General features: G+C 44.0%; 1 protein-coding gene across 2 annotated transcripts in view; it reads left to right on the forward strand.

Annotated features, from left to right (window-relative positions):
* Positions 1 to 1,291: 1,291 nt before the first annotated feature.
* The window catches only part of GALNT1 (polypeptide N-acetylgalactosaminyltransferase 1), a 116,773-nt gene continuing 99,299 nt past the window's right edge, over positions 1,292 to 18,765 (forward strand). Inside the window, exons 1-2 of one of the 2 annotated variants that reach the window (XM_060781426.2) lie at positions 1,292 to 2,067; positions 2,632 to 2,768. The gene's annotated coding sequence lies outside the window, so the exon portion shown is untranslated. The remainder of the gene's footprint in view (positions 2,068 to 2,631; positions 2,769 to 18,765) is intronic. The other variant, XM_060781425.2, reaches the window with a different exon arrangement.

An 18,765-nucleotide genomic window follows, 5' to 3' on the forward strand; every position in this document is an offset into this window, starting at 1 on the left:
ATCAAAATCCAAAACCAGTCTGGGTCAATTCATTGCCATAAGTTGTGTACCTGATGTACATACAAATTCAACTTAAAAACAAACCTACAGAACCTATCTTGTTCATAACTTGGAGACTGCTTATATACATATATGTATCAGGAGCCAAATATTGCAGCTTCTATCTCCTTCAGTTGGGTTTATAGTGGTGTTTGTTAATCGATTCAATAAACAGTCTAGATCTTCAGTGATAAAGTGGGCCATTTTTTGATAGAGGGAGGCCCCTTCTACACTGCCATGTGGAGTAATGTAAAATAAACCATATAATCAATTTAAAAGCAGATAATCAGATTTTATATAAAAGTGTAGAAGGGGCTATAGAACTGCTGTTGGTTTGCTTTTTTCATCTCAGGGGTACGTATGAGTGTCTCTGTGTTTCCATATGCCTATTATTCCGTATGATAAAACCAATTAGAAAATGACATTTATAGCCCTGGAACAAAAAACATGTTACATAGTGTAACTGGATTTTGAAACATTTGGCTTATTGTGGAAACAAGGGTTGGTCAGAAAGCTTCTGTGGAGACAACTTTTCTGCATTACAATTCTGACAGGAGTGAATTCCTCTTCCTAGGAGTAGATTTCCCTCAGTCCTGTTCTTAACTATGAGTTGTTTGAAAGTCAGATGTTTATAACTCAGGAACAGTCTTTAGTTACAACTATAGATAGATATGATATGTATATAGATACATAAATAAAATATATACCAAGAGCTGTTGATATATATATGCAGCTGTATATATAGAGAGATATAACAACTATATATATATAACTATCAGGAGTGAACGTTTTAGCTTCTACCTTCTATATACAGATTGTATATATCGAAACTTATATATATATATATATATATATATATACATACATACACACACACACATATATACACTACTATATAGTTATTATAGAAAGTTGTGCGTATATCAAGAGCCAAACGTTATGGCTTCCACCTCCTTCAATTGCCAATGATGAAACTGTGGCAGTTAAAAATGCTCCCTTATCAGCGTTCCTACCCCCTAAGGGTGCACCTGCACTGCAGATTTACCACTACTTTAATGGGAAAAGCCCTTTCCGCCTTTCTACGAAAGCAGAACCTCAGGCATCGCCCCTCCGGACCGCCCCTTCCCCTCTGTCAATCTCCTCGCCCTTTTCATTCAAAGGCCGAGAGACCCAAATCCACGTGACCGCGACATCCGGGTCACCTGCGGGTGGGGCTAAGTAAGGAGTGGGCGGAGCGAGACAGAGCCACAGGGATTGGGTTGGGCGGGCGGACGAGGGCGCGCACGCCAGGCAACGAGGCGGCGTCCCCAAGGAAGGAAGGAAGCAAGGAGGACGCTTTCTCTCTCTCGCGCGCGCGCGAGGTGGCCTTGTGCTAGCACCTCCTTGTCCGCGCTTCAGAGGAGGAAGCGCCCGCCGGCTGTACAGAGGGGGAGGGGAGGGAGGCGCCGTGGGAGGGACCTGGGGCCTTGGAGGAGCCTGGCGGTCGCGTCGTGAATCTGACCCCGAGCAGGAGCTCCTGGGGCGACGGAGGCCGGCCTTAACTGCGCGGCTGGCTCCGGGGCTGGCGGCGCCTAGCCCTCCGCCGCCAGGGGGACCTGCTGGGCGGGAAAGTGGCGGCGACAGCGGAACTGCTCCTGGCAGCGTTTCGGGCCTGTCCTCGGAAGCGGCGGCGGCGGCGGTTGGCAGCGGTGCCTCTTCGCTTCCAGACAGAAGGCGGCGGCGGGAAACGGCTCCCGGGATGCTTTCCTCCCTAGGAAGGGCGGGCTGACACCTGGGCCACTTTGCCGGAGTTCAGACCTGCCCTTCGCTCCGGGTTGAAGCCGGGAAGAACTTTTCACGCTTACTGGTTGGCGGGCCAGTCCCTCGTACTCTCCTTTCTGCTCCTGAAGTCGCCGCCTTCCTCGGGGCCGACCCCGAGTTGGAGTGGAAGAAGAGAGCGCAGGGCACCGCGGGAGAATGAGGACTTGAACTCGCCTCTCCAGCCCACCGGCAACGCGGGACGGTTGCTTCACAGCGCAACATTTTGAGGTATATTGATACATCCCCCTGCCTCCTCCGGCCGGTGTTTTCATAGAATCCTAGAATAATAGTTAGAAGAGACCACGCAGGCCATCTTGTCCAACCCCCTGCCATGCAGGAAAAGCACAAAGTTTCCCTGACAAATGGCCATCCAGCCTCTGTTTAAAAGTTTCCAAGGAAGGAGCCTCCACCACACTCCAGGGCAGACAGTTCCACTGCTGAGCAGCTCTTACAGTCAGGAAGTCCAAACTAATGTTCACGTGGATTCCAGTAATTTGAACCCATTACTCCTTTCGTGTAATTTGAACCCATTACTCCGAGTCCTAGGGTGGTTCTGCACAGCCATATAACCCTGAATATCAAAGTGGAATATCTGCTTCGAACTGTGTTATTTGAGTTCACACTGCCATAAATCCCTATTCAAAGCAGATAGTGTGGGGTTTTACTCAGCTGTGAGGAAGGGGCCCTAGTTTCAAGGGCAGCAGAAAACAAGCCTGCTCCCTCTTCCTTATAACACCTTTTCACATTATTATACATGGTGATCATGTCTCCTTTCACTCTTCTCTTCTGCAGGCTAAACATGCCCAGCTCTTTCAGCCGCTCTTCATAGGGCATGGTGTCCAGATCTTTTATAATTTTAGTCACCCTCCTCTGGACACCTTCCAGCCTGTTTTGAACTGTGGTGTCCAGAATTGGACACAGTATTCCAGGTGAGTTCTATCTAAAGCCAAATAGGCACAATGACTTCCCTCAATTTAGACATTATGCTTCTATTTATGCAGTCCCAAATCCCATTGGCTTTTTAAGCTGCTGCATCATATTGTTGGTTCATGCTCAACTTGTTGTCCACGAAGACTCCAAGATCTTTTTCACATGGACTGTTGTCGAGCCAGGCATCACCCATCCTGTATCTTTGCATTTCATATTTTCTGTCTAAGTGTAGTATCATACATTTGTCCTGCGTCTTTCCTGTGAAGCAAATCCAGTATATATATTAAACTGCACTTTAAAGTAGGGGTGTCAAACCCATTCTCGTCAAGGGCCACATCAGCTTTATGGTTGCCTTCAAAGGGCCAATAAATCCACAGATGGATAGTTTGCGGATACAAAGGGCAAACTACTGTTTTCTTTTCTTTTTATAATGTTTGGTGCTCTTTTGTTTAGGGTCCTCATTTGACAACAGTTCCCATCACTTTTGATTACATGCCATGTGGACTAGGGGATAATGAGAACAACTTGTGTTGTTCAGGCAACATCCATGGTCCATCCTGCTCCAAACTGCACCAGGATGTAGAGTGGGCTGGGTCTTGATCAGTTATTGGTGTGGGTTGCAGTGGTATCTGGGAGTGTGTGAAGGTACTGCAAATCCCATCCTCCATGGTCCACCCTCCTCCAAACCACACCAGGATGTATAGTGGGTCATGGGGGCTCTGTGTGCCAAATTTGGTCCTGATCTGTCATTGGTTTTGGTAACAGTGGTCTCGGGAAGTGAGTGAAGGTATTTGAAGTCCCATCATCCGTGGTCTGTCCTTCCCCAATCTTCAGGATGTAGAGTGGGTCACGGGGGCTCTGTGTGCCAAGTTTGGCTTGATCTGTGATTGGTGGGGGGCATAGTGGTCTGTGGTTGCCCAAGCATTTTAAAGTACTACAAATCCCATAATCCCTGGTCCACCTCCCCCAAACCGTGGGGGGAGGTGGACCAAGGATTATGGCAGCCAATCAGAAAGCTGCCACATACACACATACAATCATTCAGTTTTATTATATACTAGCTTGGAGATCCAGTGTTGCCCGGGTTATTTGAGAAAGGCAGTGTTTGCCTGTGTTCCAAATTTAGTCTACATCCAATGTTGGCTAGGTGCAGGTGAAGTATAGTTCCATGGTCCATCCCCTTCCAAACCGGAACAAAATGTAGAATGGGTCATGGGGGCTCAGGGTGCCAAGTTAGGTCTTGATCACTCATAGGTGTGAGTCTCAATGGTCTTAGGAAGTGAGTGTAGCTACTGCAAGTCCCATAATCCATGGTTCATTGGTCCACAAACCCCACCCAGATGTAGAGTGGGTAATGGGGGCTCTGTGTGCCAAGTTTGGTCCTGGTGTGTGATTTGTAGGGGCCACAGTGTTCTGTGGGAAGTGCATCTGGTGAAGGTAGTGCAAATCCCATTGTCCGTAGTCCATCCTGCCCCAAACCGCACCAGGTTGTAAAGTAGGCCATTGGACCCCTTTTTGTGTAAAGCTTGGTCCTTATCAGTCATTGGTGTTGGTCACAGTGGTCTCAGGAAGTGAGTGAAAGTACTTCAAGTCCCATTATCCATGGTCTGTGACCCTCCAAACTGCACCAGGATGTAGAGTGGGTCACAGGGGCTCTGTGTGCCAAGTTTGGTCTAGATCACTCATTGGATGAGGGTCACAGCAGTCTCGGGAAGTGAGCGAAGGTACTTCAAGTCCCATCATCCTCCAAACTGCACCAGGATGTAGAGTGGGTCATTGAGGCTCTATGTGCCAAATTTGGTCTTGATCAGTCATTGGATGAGGGTCCCAGAGGTCTTGGGAAGTGAGTGGAGGTACTTCAAGTCTCATCATTCGTCATCTGCCCTCGAAACTACACCAGGATGTAGAGTGGGTCATGGGGGCTCTGTGTGCCAAGTTTGGTCTTAATCAGTCATTGCATGTGGATCGCAGCAGTCTCAGAAAATGAGTAGAGGTACCTCAAGTACCATCATCCATGGTCTGCCCTCCTCCAAACTGCAGTAGGATGTAGAGTGGGTCATGGGGGCTCTGTGTGATCAGTTTGGTCTTTATTGGTCTTTGTTTAGGCCCACAGTGGTCTGTGGGAACCAAAGGGTTTGTTTTGTTTTGTTTTGTTTTATTATTTTACTAGCTTGGGGACCCGCCACATACAAACTTTGACTTTTATTATATACTAGCTTGGGGACCCAGCGCTGCCCGGGTTATTAGAGAAAGGAATTGTATATCAACGTTGGTCTTTATCAGTTATTTATATGGCTCGCAGCGGTCTCAGGAAGTTAGTGAAGGTACTGTGAGTCCCATCATCTGTAGAGGTACCTCAAGTACCATCATCCATGGTCTGCCCTCCTCCAAACTGCAGTAGGATGTAGAGTGGGTCATGGGGGCTCTGTGTGATCAGTTTGGTCTTTATTGGTCTTTGTTTAGGCCCACAGTGGTCTGTGGGAACCAAAGGGTTTGTTTTGTTTTGTTTTGTTTTGTTTTGTTTTATTATTTTACTAGCTTGGGGACCCGCCACATACAAACTTTGACTTTTATTATATACTAGCTTGGGGACCCGGCGCTGCCCGGGTTATTAGAGAAAGGAATTGTATATCAAGGTTGGTCTTTATCAGTTATTTATATGGCTCGCAGCGGTCTCAGGAAGTTAGTGAAGGTACTGTGAGTCCCATCATCTGTGGTCCATCGTCCTCCAAACTGCACCAGCATGGAGAGAGGGTCATGGGGGCTCTGTGTGCTAAGTTTGGTCTTCATCAGTCATTGGATGAGGGTCACAGTGGTCTCAGAAAGTGAGTTAAGGTACTGCAAGTCCCATCATCCATAGTCTCCCTCAAACATCACCAGAATGTTGAGTTGGCAATGGGGGCTCTCTGTGCCAAGTTTGGACTTTATTGGTATTTGGATGAATGTCACTGTGGTTTCAGGAAGTGAGTGAAGGTACTGCAAGTCCCATCATCCATTGTCTGTTCTCCTCCAAACAGCACCAGGATGTAGAGTCTCTCATGGGGGCTCTGTGTGCCAAGTTTGGTCTTGATTGGTCATTAGATGAGGGTTGCAGCAGTCTTGGGAAGTGAGTGGAGGTACTTGAAGTCCCATCATCCATAGTCTGTACTCCCCCAAACCTCACCAGAATGTTGAGTTGGCCATGGGGGTTCTGTGTGCCAAGTTTGGTCTTCATCAGTCATTGGATGAGGGTCTTAGTAGTTTAACTAAGTGAGTGAAGGAACTGCAAGTCCCATCATCCATGGTGCATCATCATCGAAACCGCACCAGGATCTAGAGCAGTGGTTCTCAACCTGTGGTCCCCAGATGTTTTTGGCCTTCAACTCCCAGAAATCCTAACAGCTGGTAAACTGTCTAGGATTTCTGGGAGTTGTAGGCCAAAAACATCTGGGGACCCCAGGTTGAGAACCACTGATCTAGAGTGCATCATGGAGACCCGGTGTGCCAAGTTTGGTCCTTATCGGAAATTGGATGATGGTTGCAGTGGTCTCAGGAATTGAGTGAAGATACTGCAAGTCCCATAATCCATGATCGATCCACAGTCAAACCACACCATGGCGTAAAGTGGGTCATGAGAGGTCTATGTGCCAAGTTTGGTGTTGTTCAGTCATTGTTGAGGGTCGCAGCAGTCTCGGAAAGCGAGTAGAGGTACTTCAAGTCCCATCATCCATGGTATGCTCTACTCCAAACCGCAGTAGCATGTAGAGTGTGTCATGGGGGCTCTGTGTGGCAAGATTGGTTTTGATCGGACATTAGATGAGGGTTGCAGCAATCTTGGGAAGGGAGTGGAGGTACTTGAAGTCCCATCATCCATGGTCTGTCCTCCTCGAAAGTCCCCTAGGATGTAGAGTGGGTCATGGGGACTCTGTGTGCCAAGATGGTCTTGATCAGGCATTGGCGAGGGTCTCAGTGGTCTCAGGAAGTGAGTGAAGTGACTGCAAGTCCCATCATCCATTGACAAATTCTTCCAAACCGCACCAGGATGTAGAATGGGTCATGCAGGCTCTCTGTGTAAATTGTGGTCCTGACCCATCATTGTTGGCAGTTGTAATGGTCTTGGGAAGGGAGTGCAGGTATTGCAAGTCCCATCGTCCATGGTGCATCCTCCTCCAAACTGCACCAGGATGTAGAGTGCATCATGGAGACTCAGTGTGCCAAGTTCGATTTTTATCGCTAATTGGATGAGGGTTGCAGTGGTCTCAAGAATTGAGCAAAGGTACTGCATGTCCCATAATCCATGGTCCATCCCCAGCCAAACCACACCAGGACGTAAAGTGGGTCATGAGAGGTCTATGTGCCAAGTTTGGTCCTGATCAGTCATTGGATGAGGTTAACAGTGGTCTCAGAATGTGAGGGATGGTACTGCAAGTCCCATCCTCCATGGTCCACCCTCCTCCAAACAGCAGCAGGATATAGAGTGGGTCATGGGGGCTCTGTGTGCCAAATTTGGTCTTTATCAGTCATTGGATGAGGGTGGCAGTGGTTTCAGTAAGTGAGTGAAGGTACTGCAAGTCCCATCAGCCAAAGTCCACCCTCCTCCAAACTGAAACAGGATGTAAATACGATCATGGGGGCTCTGTGTGCCAAGTTTGGTATTGATCAGTCATTGGTTCAGGGTCTCAGTGGTTTTAGTGGTTTCATCCTCCTCCAAACTGCAGTAGGATGTAGAGTGGGTCTTGTGTGCTCTGTGTACCAAGTTTGGTCTGTATTGGTAATTTTCTGACCCAACCCCTGGCCTTTTCTTTCCTCTCTTTGTCATCTCGGAATCTTGGAATTGAGGCTGGCCAATAAGAGACCATATGCAAATCTCCTTCTCTCATGTCTCCGTTTCTGTCATGAACCCTTTTCTCCACCAGGAGCTCCTGTAAAGCTGGCCAACCAGACCCTATGCAAATAGCACCACAGCGGCAGCCAGTCAGAATGCTGGCACATACACCGCCACACCTCCACACCTCTGTGGAGGTATTGCAAGTCCCATCGTCCATGGTGCATCCTCCTCCAGACTGCAGCAGGATGTAGAGTGCGTCATGGAGACTTAGTGTGCCAAGTTTGGTCTTTATCGGTAATTTGATGAGGGTTGCAGTGGTCTCAAGAATTGAGCAAAGGTACTGCAAGTCCCATCATCCATGGTCCATCCCCGGCCAAACCACACCAGGACATAAGGTGGGTCATGAGAGGTCTATGTGCCAAGTTTAGTCCTGATCAGTCATTGGATGAGGTTAACAGCGGTCTCAGAATGTGAGTGATGGTACTGCAAGTCCCATCATCCATGTTTGGAGTAGGATGTAGAGTGGGTCATGGGGGCTCTGTGTGCCAAGTTTGGTCTGTATTGGTAATTTTCTGACGCAGCCCCTGGCCTTTTCCTTTCCTCTCTTTGTCATCTCAGAATCTTGGAATTGAGGCTGGCCAATCAGAGACCATATGCAAATTTCCTTCTGTCATGTCCCTGTTTCTGTCATGAACCCTTTTCCTCACCAGGGGCTCCTGTTGAAGCTGGCCAATCAGAGACCATATGCAAATAGCACCACAGCGGCAGCCAATCAGAATCTTGGAACCTTCAGGCTGGCCAATCAAAATGCTGGCACATACACCGCCACACCGCCACACTTTTGTCCTCCGCATACAAACTTTGGCTTTTGTTATATAGATAGATAGATATAGATATAGAAAGATATAGAATATAGATATAGATAGATAGATATAGAAGATATAGAATATAGATATAGATTATATAGATATAGATTTTATTGATGTGTTTGTTTTGTTGTTTGTCTTGTGTTTAGATTTTTAGTGCAGGATTGAGATAGTTTTAACTAATTAAGTTTTTAGAAGAGCAGCGGAGATCTATAGGAAGGGGATGATTAAAAGGATCTGAAGAATCACAGGAATGTGTGCTCACATAGGATGTTAGGGAGGCAACTCCCCGTGAGAGCTCCTTGAGTTTATTGTGTGGTTTCGATTGTCTTAGAATGTGATAGAGGGTTCATGTATGTTAGTTGGGCACCTTGCTGGTAACAGATTGTGGAAGACCTGTTTGTAGATGCTGAAGGAAAATGAGGTTGTAATAGAAAGCAGGATTTTGTCTAATTGTGTAGGAATTTGTGAAGGTTTAAGAGTGGTTTACTATAGGAAAGTTTTGGTAAGTGATTGGAAATGAATTCGCTGGAAACTCATAGGAAAACCTATCTCACCTGTGTGATCTTTTGGGGAAATCATTTACTCTCATTCTACAACAGATTGAGACAATGAACAAGAAAATAGACCATCTTTTCAAAGGAATTTCCCTGATTGTGAAGAACCCCATTCCTGATAATATTGTAATAGCTGAATCTACTATCCCTATTAATGTTGCTGAGGATTTATGTGCAACGGAAGACCAGGGGAAGAATAGGTTTGAAGGGCAGGAGGTAGTTGATAGGCTAGGAAGTGAGTTTTTGGGGTTCGGGGAGGGGGTGGGTTGTTTGTTTATCAAAATGGAAAGGGGAGGGCAGGATGGGGGGAATACAAATTCTGTCTTGCAGAGGACAAATGACAATTTATCATCTGAGTCGTTTGGACAATCTCTGGACATTCCACAGCATCATCAACATCTGCTACAAACAAACAATTTGGCTGTGGAAGTTTCAGACCTATTAATGAATAGAGGCAGATGGACATCAGAAAGAGCGGTCCAAAGATCTCTATCTCAAATTCTATCCATAAACTGGTCGGAAGTGAAGATCAAGACCATCAACTGGCTGTATAGAGACTATCAATCTTGGGACTGCTCCACATGTCTTCTTGTTTCGTTGGAAGACAGACTGTTAGCAGAGGAGTTGTTCTTGCTCGGGCCTCAAGTAAAGCAGTGGGGCACCACTTTTAGAAGGGTGTTGGTAGATCCATTGTTCCCCCCTTTGGTCACTGGGCTATGGTCGCAATTGCAGAATCAAATAACCCCAGCAATAGGGTAGAAAGCCTATCTGTTATGCCCCCCCCCCCCGAGAATTCCTTTTTGAGACTCCCTCCCTAATTTCCATCCCTGCCTGTCCTAATTCCTAATCCCGCCCACAGATGCGCCCCTTGTTTAGCCCCCCTCTCTATGCCAGATGACTCTTTATCTCTATTCCCAGTGGAGATATCTTCTTTCCCTAGCCAGATGACCTCACTAGGGGGCTCTCCTTTTCTGGAGAGCTGACTAACCCCCTCAGAACATAGTTTCATTCAGCCTATCCACTGGGGTGGGGGTTTCAAGTGGGTTGGGAGCTGTAGCGAACTACTGGTTATGGGGTAGAATTTAAGAGTAAAAGTTAATGTTAGAACATGGCCTATATTGCAGGGTTGGAATAAGACCAGCCATTCTATGATTCTTAAAGGGGTAGTAGCAGTAGGGGCGGAGTTAATTTACATAAGGGAATCTGATTGGTCATATTTAAAGGAGCAGATGCCAGAATTTTAAAAAGGAGGGAGTTAAGGATGACAGTTGGAAAAAAAACCCTGAACATTCTGAGAGAGAAAAGAATTCAGTTAGAGTGAGGGAAGAAAAGCCGTTAGATCAGGATAAGTTAGGGGTCCGTGAACATAGGTCAGAAAATAAGATAAGTAAGAGTATTTAAAAAAAATAGTCAGGCCAGTGAGTGGAGAACAGTTGAGAGTTTGTTATTATATGGTTAACAAGTGAATCTTTTTTTTAAAGTATTTTTATTGTTTTATCATAGTTATTACATTTGTTATACATTTGTTTATACCAATTACATATTATTCAACACACTCTTTAACATATAGTCTTATTATTCTACTTGAACATTTCCCCCTTTTTTTCCCACCACTGTGCTCCCCTCCCCCCGTCTCAAGCCACAGCTTTTACATATCATCCGTCCAAAATCTCATTTCTTCTTGTGACGGTAACCTTCCTTTGTTTTTTTAAACCATGTACAACAAATTTACCCCATACAACATCAAAATCACTTTGTTTCCATATACCTTTTTTAACCTTTAATATACATGTAAGCTTATGGTTTATTGCCAGTTTCCATGCTTCCTTGTACCACTCCTCTATTAGTATATTTATTTCTTTTCTCCAGTTCCTTGCTATGAGCAATCTTGCTATTAATAGGTTTGTTATCACTTCTTTATGCTCCTTTTTCAATTGTTTATTATATAATGATAATAAAGCTATACTAGGGCTTTTCTCAATTTTCATATTCATTATAACCTCTATTTCTCTAAATACTTTCTCCCAAAAATTATTTACATATTTACATTGCCACCACATATGTATATATGTTCCTGGTTCTTGACACCCTCTCCAGCAATTTTTTGAATTATTTTTATTTATATATGCTATTCTTACTGGTGTCAGGTACCACTTCCATATTAGCTTATAATAATTTTCTTTAACTCGTATTGATAGATTTTTAAAATGTCTTTGTCTCCATAATTGTTGCCACTCTGTTTCGTTCGGGAAGTTGAATGAGAAGTTGAATGAGAAGAAAAAAACAAAGTCAAGGGAAAGAACAGGAAATTCCAAAAAATCCTCTTTGGTCACGTACAAAGCCTTCAGATAGATCTTTTTCCAGATTGGAAAAGGTGGAGAAAATTCCCCAAATTCCCCAGGCTCTTCAGCCCCCCCCCCCCCAGGAAATGAGTACAATCAGAAGAAGTCCCCCGCAATCAAGAGGGGGGGGGAACAATTAAAAAGGAACCCCCCCCCCCCAGAAAATGGGTGGAGTAACAGGGGGAGGATATATCTCTACCTCACTGCCATATTTAACTGCAGAAGCAGAAGGAAGTAACGAGAGGAAAGAATTATGGAAAGAAATGGGGAAAGAAGAAATGGACAATAGCCAATTGTTAAGTAAAATAGCAGAACTGATCAAAGAGGAGTTTGATAAAGAAAGAGAAATGAGGAAGAGCGATATTCAGGCATTGAAGCAAGATATTCTGACCAGTACCAAGGAAATGAAAATACAGCTGGAGGCAGAAAGAAAAAGCTTAGATGAAAAATTTCAGACAATAAAAGAAGTTTTGCAAACAGCACAGGAAGAGATACAAACAAACAAAGCAGAAATTGAAAAGAACAAACAAGAACAACTGGTACTCAAACAACAAACACAACAAAATGAAAACAGGCTTTCAGACGTGGAAAGAAAGTTTGTGTATATGCAAGATAACCAAAGAAGGAATAATGTAATAATTAAATTTTTTCCAAAAGGGAATAAAAAAGTAGATCTGAAAGCTGAAATTTTGAAGTGGCTGCAAAAGACCACGCCGACATTAAACTGGTCAGAATTGGATTTAGAACAAGTTCATCGCCTTCCGGCTGGAAGAAATAAAATAATACCCAGGAATATAATAATTCGATTTCATAACTTTGCAAAGAAAGAAGACCTAATGAAAATACTAAAGAAGAATCCAGAATATTTAAAGATGGGCGAATCAAAACTGGAGATATTCAATGACTATTGTCCTGAAACTAAGAACTGGAGATACTCAATGAAGCCTATTACGACCCAGTTAATGAAGGCCGGAATTTTGTATACCTGGGGATATCCTATCTTTCTCAAATTCTAATGGAAAGGCAAGAGATACAGAATAGACTTATTGGAACAAGGACATCAACTACTTGAGCTTGGTATAGCAAGGAAACAAGAGAGAGGTCGAAAGGAAGAGGAGGAGAAGGATGGAGCAGAACTGGAGGAAATAATCGGCGCCATTGGAGGAATTGAGATGTAAGAAGAAATTAAAGCACTGCAATCAAATTTACTTATTTAAAAATGAGCACTTGGGGGAGGGAGACTCTGGGCCACGGGATGACTTCACCCCCCCCTCCCCAATTGGGAAGGCCAGGGGCCATGGTTGGGACTAGAAGTCCCGAAGAATGGAAGGGGAGGAAGGGGGGGAATGAGGAGAGGGGGGAGTAGGGGAGAGGGGGTATGGGGGGGAAAGGGAGGGGAGTATAAGGGACAAGGGTTCACATTGGTTCAAGCCACAAAAACGTTTTTAAAGGGAAATGGAAATGATGTTCCATAAATTACGAATCTCAACACTTAACACTAAGGGTTTAGGGACGGTAATTAAAAGAAGACGGATTGAAGCGTTATTGAAGAAGGACGCGGCGGACGTTATCATCCTACAGGAAACACATCAGAATAAACCCAGTTCGAACGAGCTAAAATCGAGTTGGATACAGAATTATGAAAAATCCTTTGGGTCATCAAAATCAAGAGGGGTAGCTATAATAATTGCTAAGAAATGTAATTTTGTCATAAACAAGGTATTGAAAGATGAGGAGGGCAGATACATAATAATGTATGGCGAAATAGGGGAAGATAAATATGTATTAGTAAATGTATATGCACCAAATGTAAAACAGCAAGAATTTTATGAAAAAGTGTTAGAGCAAATAGAGAATTATCACCAACAAAATGTAATATTTGGAGGAGATTGTAATTGTTATATGGATCCAAGAAGGGATAAAATTACGCTAACATCAAAAATTAGAAACATTGAAACAACGAATTTAACCAGAGTAATGAATAAATGGCAATTAAAGGATGTGTGGAGATTGGTAAAGGGAAATGAAAATAGATAGACATTTTATTCAGCTGTGCATAAGATGTATACAAGAATTGATTATATTTTTGTTTCCAAAAATATGGTAAACAAAGTGTTAAATGCGGATATTGGAACAATTAAGATTTTGGACCATGCCCTGGCATCAATTGAGATCGCTTTGAAATGTGACTATGATAAAACGAGGAGGTGGAGATTAAATACAAAAATTTTGAATCATAAAGAGATAGTGGATAGAGTGAAAGCAGAATGGCAAGAAACATGGGGTTTTAATGAAAAGGAGGTAACAAAAGGAGTGCTATGGGACACTATGAAAGTGGTGGCGAGAGGGTTATGTATAAAAGAGACAATTAATCTCAAAAAAAGGCAAGAAGAAAGGAAAAGGAATCTAGAAAAAGAAATTGAAGAGATAGAAAAGGCATATGTAACAAAGAGAGATACACAAACTTATGTAAGGCTGAGAGCAAAAAAAGAGGAACTGGACAAAATGGAAATAGATGAAGTACAAGAAAATTTAATATATTTAAGGAGGGAATATTTTGAATTTAGTGATAGGAATTCCAAGATGTTAGCTAAATCCACACAAGAAAAGAAAATGGAAGGTATGATAAATATGATAAAAGATAAAACAGGTAAATTATGTAGATCCACGAAAGAGAAATTGAAGGTATTTGAAGAATTTTATAATGAGTTATACCAATAAAAAGTTTGCTTTGCTGGTCTGCCTGGGTCTTGACACTAGCTCTATAGAAGCAATTAGGAAATATGTGGAGGAAAATTGGGAGAGTAAATTGGAGGAGAAAGATAAAGAGCTACTGGAACAACCTATTAAGAAGATGGAAATAGAGGAAGTTATAAAGAATTTAAAAGTTGGAAAAGCCCCAGGTTTGGGTGTCTTAGGGACAAAATACTACAAAAGCTTTAGAGAAGTTTTGACTCCAAAATTATTAGAATTATATAATGGAATAATGAAGGGGATAAAATGCCAGAATCATGGAGGAGATCATTAATAATATTAATACCTAAACAGGATAAAGATTTAGCAGATCCGGGTCATATAGACCTATATCGTTAGTTAATCAGGACGCAAAGATTTTATCCGCTATAATAGCCAATAGAATGAGTAAATGCATGTATAAGTATATTAAAAAAGTTCAGTGTGGATTTGTAAAAGGTAGACAAATGTCAAATTTGATAGGGAGAGTACTAAATAAAATTTGTTTGGCTAAAGAGGGTAAGAAAAAAGTAGGGATATTATCATTAGATATTTTTAAAGCGTTTGATTGTGTGGAATGGGAGACAGTAAGGGAAATAATGAATAAATTTGGAATGGGAAATAGAATAAAAGGAATTTTAAAACAATATTACTCAAGAAACTCAGCAGTGGTAACTATAAATGATGGAGCGACAAATGAAATAAAAGTGACAAGAGGAACAAGGCAAGGTTGCCCTCTGTCGCCAGTTTTTATTTGCCATGGTGATAGAATTGTTTGCAAATGCCATTAGGAAAGACAAGAGTCTAGAAGGGTTAGGAAAAAAGAACAAGTGAATCTTTATATGTGTAAAAGGTCATAAGGAAGAGAGTTGTCATGAAACAATGTTATATTAAACTAAGACGCTAATATACAAATGTAACCAACAAGCTTTTGTGCAAGACATCTATAAATAAACTCAGTTAATGTGGAGTTGCGTATGAAGACTGTTTCGCAAAACATTGAATAAGATTGAAAGAGAAATCCAGAAGAGTCCCAACAAATTTCAGAAGAGAACTGGTATAAGTTATTGGCCTGAATTGGTGACAGTGGAGGGATACAAAAGAAAGGCTCCCCCCCCCCCAACTTGGTCTGAAGATATATAATATATGAAGGGGGCATCCCAGGAGCCATTCAGGTGGTGTGGGGAAGGAGGAAGACCGGTTACTCTCTACCCAGGGAGAAGCGCAACAGAGTTCTTGCGACCTCAGTTTCCCTGTCTGAGCTAGCAGAAGTGGCTTCAAATTTGGCCTTGGGCTCCCAACAACTTACAGTTTTTGGGAGACTTTAATATTCATGCTGAGACCATGTTAGCAGGTGCACCTCAGGATTTCATGGTTGCCATGACAACCATGGGGCTGACTCAAGTAATATCTGGCCCCACACATCAGGCGGGTCACACATTGGACCTTGTTTTTATTGTGGACGGTGGGACGGTCAGAGTGGAAGAGCAAAATATTCTTGCATTGTCATGGTCTGACCATCACCTGATCTGTTTAAGATTTGCCATGTCCTCTAACCTCCGCATGGGTTATGGACCCATTAAGATGGTCCGCCCTAGGAGGCTGATGGATCCTGAAGGACTCCTGAGGTCTCTTGGGGATCTTCCTGACCTGGAGACTGATGAGTGGGTCATGGGGGCTCTGTGTGAGAAGTTTGGTCTTGATCAGTCATTGGATGTGGCTCACAGTGGTCTCGGGAAGTGAGTGAAGGTACTTCAAGTCCCATCATCCATGGTGCATCCTCCTCCAAACTGCATGTGTGCTCTGTGTGCCAAGTTTTATCCTGATTTGTCAGTGGTGTGGGTCACAGTGGTCTCAGGAAGTGAGTGAATGTATTGCAAGTCCCATCGTCCATGGTGCACCCTCCCCCAAACCGCACCAGGACATAAAGGGGGTCATGGGGGTTATGTATCGGTCTTTGTTGGGGGCCGCAGTGGTCTCTGGGAACCGAAGGATTGGAAAGTACTACAAATCTCATCATCCATTGTCTGTCCTTCCACCAAACCAGGACGTAAAGGGCGTCATGGGGGTTTTTTGTGCCAAGTTTGTTCTTGATCAGTCATTGGATGAGGGCTGCAGTGGTCTCGGGAAGTGAGTGGAGGTACTTCAAGTCCCATCATCCATGGTCCATTTTTCTCAAAATTGAACCAGGATGTAGGGTCATGGGGGCCCTGTGTGCCAAGTTTGGTTTTTATCAGTCTTTGTTGGGAGCCACGGTGTTCTGTGGAAACTGAAGGGTTGGAAAGTACTACACATCCCATCATCCATTAACCGTCCTCCCTCAAACCTCAACAGGCCGTAAAGGGGGTCATGGGGTTATGTGTACCAAGTTTGGTCTAGATTAGACATTGGATGAGGGTCGCAGCGGTCTCGGGAAGTGAGTGGAGGTACTTCAAGTCCCATTATCCATGGTCTGCCCTCCTCCAAACCGCAGCAGAATGTAGATTGGGTCATGGGTGCTCTGTGTGCCAAGTCTGGTCTTTCTCGGTCTTTGTTGGGGGCCACAGTGGTCTGTGGGAACCAAAGGGGTTGAAAGTACAACAAATCCCATCATCCTGTGTCTAGCCTCCCCCATACATTACTGGAACATACAAGGGGGTCATGGGGGTTATGTGTGCCAAGTTTGGTCCAGGTCCTTTATCCATGCTGATCACAGTGGCTTGTGAAAGTGGCAGCCAATCTGAAAGCTGCCACATACACTTCTGTACTACAAACATTGATTTTTATTATATACTAGTTTGGGGACCTGGCAGTGCTCGAGTTTTTTGAGAAAGGTATTGTGCGCTAAGGTTGGTCTTTATCAGTTATTTATGTGGCTCACTGTGCTCTCAGGAAGTTAGTGAAGGTACTGCATGTCCTTGGTCCATCCTCCTCCAAACTGCACCAGGTTGTAGAGTTGGTCATGGGGGCTCTGTGTGAGAAGCTTGGTCTTGATTAGTCATTGGATGAGGCTCGCAGTGGTCTTGGGAAATGAGTGAAGGTACTTCAGGTCCCATCACCCATGGTCCATCCTTCTCTAAACCGCACCAGAATGTCTAGTGAACCATGGGGGCTCTGTGTGCCAAGTTTGGTCTTGATCATTGGATGAAGGTCGTAGTGGTCTCAGGAAGTGAGTGGAGGTACTTTAAGTCCCATCATCCATGGTCTGCCCTCCTCCAAACTGCAGCTGGATGTAGTGTGGGACATGGGGGCTCTGTGTTCCAAGTTTGGTCTTTATCGGTCTTTGTTGTGGGCCACAGTGGTCAGTGGGAACCAAAGGGTTTTTAAGTACTACAAATCCCATAATCGTGGTCCACCTCCCCCAATCTGCACCAGGACATAAAGGGTCATGGGGGTTATGTGTGCCAAGTTTGGTCCAGGTTTGTCGCTCCCACTATTCCTAACAGCCTCAGGCCCTTTCCTTCCCCCTTTCAGCCACTTAAGAATGTTAGAATGTTGGGGCTGGCCAATCAGAAACCATATGCAAATTATACCACAGTGGTCTGTGGGTGCCCAAGTGTTTTAAAGAACTAAAAATCCCATAATCCGTCGTCTACCACTCCCAACCACACCAGGACGTAAAGTGGGTCATGGGGGTTATATGTGCCAAGTTTGGTCCAGGTCCATTGCCCGTGCTGGTCACAGTGGTCTGTGAAAGTGGCAGCCAATCAGAAAGCTGCCACATGCCCACATACAAACATTCACTTTTATTATATACTAGCTTGGGGACCTGGCTGTGCCCAGGTTATTAGAGAAACTGGGTAATGGGGGTTCTGTATTTGGTCTTGATCAGTCATTGGATGAGGGTCGCAGTGGTTTCAATAAGTGATTGAAGGTACTGCAAGTCCCATCATCCATGGTCCACCCCCCTCCAAACTACAGCAGGCTGTAGAGTGGCTCATGGGGCCTCTGTGTGCCAAGTTTGGTCTTGATCAGTCATTGGATAAGTGTCACAGCGTTGCTGTGGCCCAGTCTTTGTTTATGTGCGTATATATGCGTGTTTGCGTAATATATGTAGTTTTGCGCATGTGTATTTTTTATCTTTTGGCTTTTTTAGTCTCTTCTGCTGTGCTTTTCAGTGTTTTTATGAGTGATGGTCACTTGTTGGCCTGAGAGATGTCTTGTGTCCAAATCTGGTGGCAATTTGCCCAGTAATTTTTGAGTTATGTTAATCCCATAAACAAACATAACATTTTTTATTTATATAGAGAGATAGAGATAGGGATATAGGTTGTTGACAAGCCGCCCCTTGCCACCCGTTGCTGGGCATATGTGTGTGTATACATATGTGTGTTTTTCAGTGTTTTTATGAGTGATGGTCACTTGTTGGCCTGATACATGTATTGTGTCCAAATTTGGTGTCAATTCGTCCAGTGGTTTTTGAGTTATGTTAATCCCTCATACAAACATTACATTTTTATTTATATAGATACTAGCTGTATCTTCACAAGCCTTTATTTAAATTCAAACCCTACTCCCTTGACTAATAGGAACAAGCTGCAGCCTTTTAGATTTGACTGTCAACTCCCATACCTGGGTTCTTACCTATAAGCCTTATACGACTTTGGCCTAGCCAGCCTGGAACACTGTTTCTGGAGCGAGTGTTGAGGTCAGTCAAGGAGACCCTCATCTCCCCTCGGGCCCTTTCTAAGATGCGCTTAATCAGGACCAGA

Source organism: Anolis sagrei, chromosome 6, assembly GCF_037176765.1.
Source record: "Anolis sagrei isolate rAnoSag1 chromosome 6, rAnoSag1.mat, whole genome shotgun sequence".
In the NCBI taxonomy this organism is placed as follows: domain Eukaryota; kingdom Metazoa; phylum Chordata; class Lepidosauria; order Squamata; family Dactyloidae; genus Anolis; species Anolis sagrei.